The following is a 6,188-nucleotide window of genomic DNA, read 5'->3' as shown; positions in this document are numbered from 1 at the left end:
CTCTTTGAGAGAGTCAATATGACTGGGCTAAAATCACTATGTCAGCAGGGCCGTGCCCCCTCTGAAGGCTTTAGGGGATGATCCTTGTTTGCCTCTCCTCCAGCTTCTGGCAGCCCCGGGCGTTCCTTGGTTTGCGGCTGTGTCACTCCAATCTCTGCCTCCATCTTCACATGGTCTTCTCCTCTGCATTTCTCCTCTTCTTAGGACACATGTCATTAGATTGAGGGCCCACTCGGATAATCCAGAATGATCCAGTCTTGAAATCCTTACCTTAATGATACCTGCAAAGACCCTTTTCCAGATAGGGTCACATTCACGAGTTCCAGGTGGACATATCTTTGGGGGCCACCATCACTGCATTGCAGTGTGGGCATTCAGAGTGTGAGGAAGCACACAGTCCTCAGTGTTCAGTCTTCCTAGAGTCTGCTGCTACTGCTTGACCAGGCCCTCCTGCCACATGGCAGGTTCGTGGAGTGGGCAATCCATATGTCGCCTGAATTCTAATGTGTTAGATACTGGAATCTGCATATTCTTCTGAGTTGGTTATTTCTCTTTCCCAGCCACAAAACTTCCCTGGCAAGCAAGCAAGCAAGCAAACAAACAAGTAAAAGCGGAAGAGAAGAAAAATGTCCCACGCAGAGGGTACATGTATATTCCTCCATCCAACTACCAGAGGTTTTTTACAAAAGGCCGGCTAGGCTCCTGCCCTTGCTGACAAGACTTTGATGGCTCCCTGGTGCCTGCGAGGTGCTGTCTGTGCTGCTCTGTCTGGCACTCAAGGTCAGGCGGACCCAGCCTACCTCTGCAGCTCCCCTCTTCCTAACCCCCCATCCATCCTCACACAGATTTGTATCCCAACCTGACCCCTTTCTCACAGAATACCCTGCCCTCCTCTGCCTCCAGGCTTCTGCTTATTTCTTCTTTGCCTAGAATACTTTTCCACACCTGCCTGCCTTCTTTCCATCTTTCCAGGCTCAGTTCAAACCTCACCACATCCTAGAAGCCTTCCCAGCCTCTCGGAGTTGAGAATTATACCTTCCCTCTTCTTTAGTCCCTTCTCAAGGATCCACATCAAGAGCATGGGTGGCCTTGTGGCCAACTCATCTAATCAGGATCTCTTCCTACCTCCAGGGGGTGGAGTTGATACCTCACACATGGTAAGATATGCAATGGATTTTTTAAATGGAATCGAAGGAATGTGTGCGTATTATTGCTTCCTCCGTTGCTTACTTAGTTGGCAAGGAAATTAACCAATTCCAAGAGGGGAAAAAAAAGGAAGGAAAACCAGCTGAGAGAGAAGGAGACTGGAGTCACCCAGCATAGCAGATAGCATCCAAAGATCCTGACGAGTCCTGTTGTTCTTTTTCTGCAAGGTGCCCCTGGCCCAGTCTCTCAGGCATCACCCTTGCCCAGTCTTTGAAAGCCTGCACTTTTCTCGGCATAGGGACTTGGGGGTCCATTCTGTCGACACCTGAGGTAAGTGCAGATATTGCTCAGATTGCCTTAGTGTTCATATATGTTCCCCATGTCCCCTTCCTCCTTCCTCCTTGCTTTCGCCAAGGCCGGACCTCTTCCTTTCAGTTCCTCTGGCTGTTGGGAAAGTGAGCGTCACCCCAAGCCCACAGCTAGACATCATACCCAAAGCCCAGCTAAACAGCACTCCTGGATTCTGTCCTCAGAACCTCCCTGATTTAGCCCCCCTTGTCGGCATGCATAGCCCCCCCTCACCCTGCCTACTCAGAGACTTGCCGTCTTTGTCCACAGCTTTTTCTCAGCCCCTCAGGCTCTTCACACTTGTTATAGGAGCGTCAGCCCAAAGACTCCATCCTGCCACCACTGTGATGTGGGGAGGGGACAGAGCATAAACTCTGACATCAGCCTGGGGGTGCTGTCTCACCTCTGCCTTTTACTAGCTTGTGACCTGCATTCCCAATGAACTAATTCATTCACTCAGTAAAAAAAAAAAAAAAACACCTTTATGGAACACCTACAAGGTGCTAGGCCTACTATGTGCTAGCCATTGTGGGATGCAGCAGTGTAAAGGACAGAATCCCTGCTCTTCAGAAGAAGCTTACAGCTTGGTTCTGGGAGAGGTGCTAGCCATGCAAATAAGCATAATAGAAAAAAAAAAATAAGAATGCAATGTCAGGCGGTGCCGAGCTTTGATATGACTGCTGAGCTTCTAAACGGTTTCCCTTCTCAATCATTATGTTACGAAAACACAGCGAAGGGCTAAGGGCTAGAGAATTCTGGACTTGTAATAAAGAGTTATTTTTCCTGCAAGGATTTTAATAAGAAGGATTCTTTAAAAAATAGCTGTGGGTGTATTTGGCTACTGCAAGCTAAGATGTCCTAAACAGCACATAAAGCCAAAGCCAGGGTTCTTGACCACCCAAATAGTGTGTGTCCTCCACTTTAAGACGGTGTGATTGACAGGATGCAAATAACGTAACATGGTATTTCAGAAAGAAATAAGGAAGCAGCAAAACTGCATTGAAGGTGCCCATGGATAGAAAGGAACATCTACATTAACGTGAGAAAGCATGCGGCTCCCAAAAGCCTCTTTGCAGCCCGGCTCCAACCATCTGTTAGCACAGCCCGCTTCATCCATCAGTCACTGGCAACACTTCCTCCCCCTCCCCACTCCTCTAGCCCCAGTTCCCAACTCCCATCATGTCATCACCAAGAGCAAGCTGAGCGTGTGATGCAACTGAGCCATCTTAGTGATGCTTTTCTGTCCCATCAGAGTCAGTGCAAGAGAAACACTCGTATAAAAATGAGAACAGGAGGCAGCCACATCCATCCTGGGGAGGGGTCCAAGGCATGGACCGCAGTGGCAGGGAAGTGAGAAGCATGAGAGGAATCTTTAGGAAGTGAATTGACAGGGCTGGTTGTTGAAAGGTTGTAGAGCGAAAAGAGATCGACGGTGGGGGGGTTCGGGGGTGTGCCCAGGTTTCCAGCTAATTACTGAGACATGTGCCTCAGAAGAGAAAGAAATGGTGTGGGGAAGGCCCATGTCACTAGATCTGTTAGAGCACAGAGTGTGCTCCAGGCTCCCACTTTCCCCTGGAGCCACCTCTGTGGTGTTTGCAGAGGGACTGGAGAGACACAGCTGAGCTAGGTTATCCATGTCCCAGTCCATGTCCAGGGCCACCTCCTCCAGGTCTGTCTCCAGCTCCCTCAGAGCCCCTGTGCTCTTTGTGCCTCTCTTAAAATCCAGATCCTGCCCTTCAGCATCTGTAGTGTGCAGTTTATGCAGGCTGCTGGCAGAGCCCCTGAGTAGCCTTGCTGCGATCCCCAGCTGTGTGTAGGGGTGCTGCAGTCCCACGGCTGGGGGTACCATCCTGGCTCCACCTTTCCACGTGCAGGGGGCTGAGGGAAGGGCTTGTTTCCTATGGTACAGCCATGGAATGGGGTGGTGCTGTGAGGGCATCAGGATGGAGCCTGCCTGGCCCTTGGCAGCAGGGGTAGCTTTGGTAAAGGGTAGCTTTGCTGCTGCTGGAAGTTGCTTTTTCCTCTTTTCTCCCTTCTCCTTACTCCTTCCCTACCTCTCTCTTTGGTATTGTCACCACGGTATGTGTATTGGTTTTCTGTGGCTGCCGTAACAAATTACCACAAACTCGGTGGCTTCAAACAACAGAAATGCATTCATTTCTGCAAAATGTCCATATGTATGTTTGTATATATTTCTTTATCCTCTCACAGTTCTGAGGCCAAAGTGTGAAATCAAGATGTCAGCCAGGCCTCACTCCCTCCCAGTGTTCTAGAGCACAATCCTTCCTTGCCTCTTCCAGCTTCTGGCAGCCCCAGGCCTCCTTGGCTTATAGCTGCACCACTCCAATCTGTGCCTCATCACCTTCTCCTTTGTATCTCCTTCTGCCTCTCATAATTTCACCTGCCATCGGATTTAGGGCCCCCCTGGATAATCCAGAATATCTCATCTCCAGATCCTTAACTGCATTACTTCTGCAAAGGCCCTTTGTCCTAATAAGTCACATCCACAGACTTCAGGTGAACACATCTTTTGGGTGCCACCATTCAACATACTACGATATGAATATTAGGATTTGCCATCACTTCCAAGATCACGGGTTGCGCCACCTGCGTTTTCTCTGTGCTGAGTCTCTGTAGGACACTCACAGAGCTAAGTGCCCACAGCCACGACTGGAGGCAAGACCACAGCTCCCATCAACTCTCCAGAACTCAAAGGAAAAGCAGCCCTGGAGATCGGGGAATCCAACCCCATCACGAGCCAGGAAGGAGAAAGGGAGGCCCCTGGAGGAGGCCCTTGGGGGAAAGCAGGCTCTTCCCTGAAGCCTCCCGCCTGCTTGCATTCAGCAGGCTTTGAGAAGGCATCTCCGGTGTGCCTCGCCAGTATTTGTTTGCTGGAACAGTGTTAAGCCCCCGAGGCCTCTCTCAGCATCTTTCAGCTCCTGCTCCTGCCCTTCAGACTGCCCAGACTTCCCTAAGTAGATTCCCAAAATGCAATTCCCATTGCCCTACAGAGACACACACCGGCAGGAGGCAGTGGGCCCTGAAGCAAAGAGAGTCCCTACTTCGTGGAGGTACCATGGCAGCAGTGAGCCCGATTGGGGTGCGAAACACACGCAGAGAGGGAAGTGAAAGCATTTCAAAACGTGCAAAGGCCCCTGCAGGAGGCACTCATGGAGATGCCGGGACACTCTTCACACTTGCGTGGCCTCGGGGCCAGGACTGATCCGTCTCCTGTGTCAGACGGGACAAACTGGTGCCCCGGTGCTGGGAAGGCAAGGCCTGGGGAGAAAGCCAGAGTGGAGGGGAGGGAAACCCATGCAAAGCTTGGCCCCTCTCCGCACATTTCTGATGAAACGGAACAAGAGAAAGACCATGTTCTTTCACCAAAAGGGGGAGGGGACAACCCGATGGCCAATTTTTGGTGATTATCTGCAAGAAGAGGGCCCTTTATTCCAGGCGTGTGTACGCCTTTTAATTTCCTCTTGTGGACTCCTGAGGGGGCCCAGTAACCGTGCAATTGGTATTCTTCGCCAGCCTCGGAGGATGCGGGCACTCTCTTGGAGATGGCTCCAGGTGGTACTGAGTGCCACCTGCACTCCCAGCTTCCCGATCATCTGCTCTGCACAAACCTCAACGGGGCAGGGGTGGGGAGGCGGCGGGCCCACGGGATGTTCCCCAGGACACAGATGGGCCTTCTCCCAGTTTGGAGGCAGCAGCAGTGAGGTCTGAGTTGACTATGGCACCTTCCCAGTTTTGTAGGAAACAAAATAAAAACGTACTATTGGTGACAAAAGGACTTGGCCCCCTTAAGCAACCGAAGGCCCGGGAGTTGCCAACCAGGGTAATTAGGGGTGCTGATTTGCATTTCAAGGAGACCCTTTGCTTCATAAAAGAAGTTCTCCAGGGGCTGCAATAGATGGCACCCCAGGGGGGTTAAAAATTCAATTTACAAAACAGTGATTTGCCCAACGCTCTTCCTCAGCACACTCCTTGTGTAAAACCAGCACATCTGCACTGACTTTTGACCCGTCTCCCAGCTCCAAGATTTTTTGCACCGTGAAAGATACAAGATGCCTTTCTCCCAGCTCACGGACACACACCCCTTCTTTGCCAGTGCCCTGGGATAGGGACAGTAAGATGGGGGGAAATGAAATGTTTGTGAAAGAACTTTAGAAATTGTACCTTTTACAGATGATGGAGATGCGGAAGGAGAGGTGGTAGCCTGTGTATGTCCCTATAAAAGGGGCATTTTAAAAGTCACCTGCCCCACCATCTAAGCTCTCAGATGGTCTGAAAGCTGTCAGTAGGTACATGCGCGCCAAATGTTGAGGCATCCCAGAGACCAGCTCAGCAAGCTCCGTGCTGTCGCCATTGCGATCAGTGCTCGGTGGAAGTAAACTCTTTCCCCTACATTGTGAAACTTAGAGAAAAGTAGCTCCCCAGAATGCAGCGTTTGAGTTTCACAGAACTTAAGTGGATTTTAGTTTGGAATATAGTAGGAGCCTAAGGAAATTAGAGATAAAGATCTTGAAATTAAAACTAATTTTTCAAACCTACCCAGGCTCTGAACCTTGCAAAGCAAAGGTGCTGAGGCTTCTCGAGGGGGAGGGGAAGGGGTGGAAAGCAGGAGGGGGGTGAGAGCAGTCCGCATATAACTTTGTGGTGCTGGTGGCTAGAATCTTCCATTTTTTTTT

At 50.5% G+C, this 6,188-nt stretch overlaps 1 long non-coding RNA gene across 1 annotated transcript in view; it reads left to right on the top strand.

Moving 5' to 3' along the window:
• LOC111733138 overlaps positions 1–4,758 on the top strand; it is a 6,770-nt gene extending 2,012 nt beyond the window's left edge. Inside the window, exons 2-3 of the long non-coding RNA XR_002777853.1 lie at positions 1,374–1,476; positions 4,005–4,758. This is a non-coding gene — a long non-coding RNA (uncharacterized LOC111733138). The remainder of the gene's footprint in view (positions 1–1,373; positions 1,477–4,004) is intronic.
• Positions 4,759–6,188: the final 1,430 nt, after the last annotated feature.

The sequence above is a fragment of the Pteropus vampyrus genome, unplaced genomic scaffold (assembly GCF_000151845.1).
Source record: "Pteropus vampyrus isolate Shadow unplaced genomic scaffold, Pvam_2.0 Scaffold529, whole genome shotgun sequence".
Classification (NCBI taxonomy): Eukaryota; Metazoa; Chordata; class Mammalia; order Chiroptera; family Pteropodidae; genus Pteropus; species Pteropus vampyrus.
The sequence above is the reverse complement of the archived record's forward strand: the minus strand, read 5'-3'. Positions and strand labels throughout refer to the sequence as shown.